Below are 2,059 nucleotides of genomic sequence, written 5' to 3' on the forward strand. Positions count from 1 at the left end.
AAACAAATAAATCAATTTTAAAAAATAAAAGAAAAATTTTGAGTCTAACATAAAAAAAAAAGCAATTGTGGTTCTGCATTGTTGAACTTTGCTTTTTGATATTGGAATACATTCTTAAAGGTGGTTATGTTATGCATCATTTTAATGCACATGTCTCACTTTATGCTGTTTCGTTAATGACTTATTACTCATTGTTTATTTTATACTTGTTTTAGACTACAGAAATGATGTTAGACAAAAAGCAAATTTGAGTTCAAAATGGGTCGTAAAGTAGCAGAGACAACTTGTAACGTCGACAATGCATTTGGCTCAGAAACTGCTAACGAACATACAATGCAGTGGTTCGAGAAGTTTTGCAAAGGAGAAGAGTGCCCTGAAGATGAGAAGAACAATGGCCAGCCATCAAAAGTAACAAGGACCAACTGAGATGATCATCTAACTTGATCCTCTTACAACTACAGAAACTGCTGAAGAACTCAATGTTGACCATTCTGTGGTTGTGCTGCATTTGAAGCAAATTGGAAAAGTGAAAAAGCTCAATAAGTGGGTGTCTCATGAGCTGACCAAAAATCAGAAAAAATGTTATTTTGAAGTGTTGCCTTCTCTTATTGTACTTCTCTTAATGCAACAACAAGGAGCCATTTCTTGATTATATTGTGATGTGTAACAAAAAGTCAATTTTTATATGACTGGAGATGACCAGCTCGGTGGCTGGACCAAGAAGAAGTGCCAAAGCACTTTTTTTTGTTTGTTTGTTTGTTTTCACTTTCATTTTCTTTTTTTAAAAAATTTTTTTTTATTTTTTAAATTTTAATATCTTTAATTCTTACATGCGTTCCCAAACATGAACCCCCCTCCCACCTCCCTCCCCATAACATCTCTGTGGGTCATCCCCATGCACCAGCCCCAAGCATGCTGCATCCTGCGTCAGACATAGACTGGCGATTCAATTCACATGATAGTATACATGTTAGAATGTCATTCTCCCAAATCATCCCACCCTCTCCCTCTCCCTCTCCCTCTGAGTCCAAAGGTCCGTTATACACATCTGTGTCTCTTTCCCTGTCTTGCATACAGGGTCGTCATTGCCATCTTCCTAAATTCCATATATATGTGTTAGTATACTGTATTGGTGTTTTTCTTTCTGGCTTACTTCACTCTGTATAATCGGCTCCAGCTTCATCCATCTCATCAGAACTGATTCAAATGAATTCTTTTTTACGGCTGAGTAATACTCCATTGTGTATATGTACCTTTTGAAAGCCAAACATGCACCAAAAAAGGGTCACGATCACTCTTTGGTGGTCTGCTGCTGCCCTGATCCGCTGCTGCTTTCTGAATCTTGATGAAACCATTACATCTGAGAAGTATGCTCAGCAAATCGATGGGATGCACTGAACTCTGAAACACCTACAGATACATTGGTCAACAGAATGGGCCCAACTCTTCTCCATGGCAACACCTGAGTGCACATTATACAACCAACACTTCAAAAGTTGAATGACTTAGGCTACGAAATTTTGCCTCATCTGCCATATTCACTTGACCTCTTGACAACTGACTACCACTTCTTCTAGCATTTTAACGACTTTTCACAGGGAAAATGCTTCCACAATCAACAGGAGGCAGAAAATCCTTTCCAAGAGTTCATCAAATCCCAAAGCAGATATTTTTGTGCTACAGGAATAAACACACTTATTTCTCATCGGCAAAATTGTATTGATTGTAATGGTTCCTATTTTGATTAATAAAGATGTGTTTGAGCCTAGTTATTATAATTTAAGGTTCACAGTCTGAAACCACAATTACTTTTGTACCAATCTAATAGATCTATCACATAAACTAGATAATACTACAATATTTTTAATGTTCACCATGTGTAATTATAACTTCTGTCCATTTCTGAAGATTTTTTTTCTTCTAGGGGAAATAATTGAAAAAGATACCCCTTAGATAATTTAGAATCATTTACCATTCAAATTAATATATTCCCAAAATAAAATTATGTTCAATTATGCTACTATAATGCAATATACACACTCTTTCTCCACAGTAAAGT

The 2,059-nt window shown here is 36.1% G+C and overlaps 1 pseudogene; it reads left to right on the forward strand.

Moving 5' to 3' along the window:
• Window positions 1-224: 224 nt before the first annotated feature.
• Window positions 225-1,748, forward strand: LOC138434678 (histone-lysine N-methyltransferase SETMAR-like; annotated as a pseudogene).
• Window positions 1,749-2,059: the final 311 nt, after the last annotated feature.

The sequence above is a fragment of the Ovis canadensis genome, chromosome 2 (assembly GCF_042477335.2).
Source record: "Ovis canadensis isolate MfBH-ARS-UI-01 breed Bighorn chromosome 2, ARS-UI_OviCan_v2, whole genome shotgun sequence".
Lineage (NCBI taxonomy): Eukaryota > Metazoa > Chordata > Mammalia > Artiodactyla > Bovidae > Ovis > Ovis canadensis.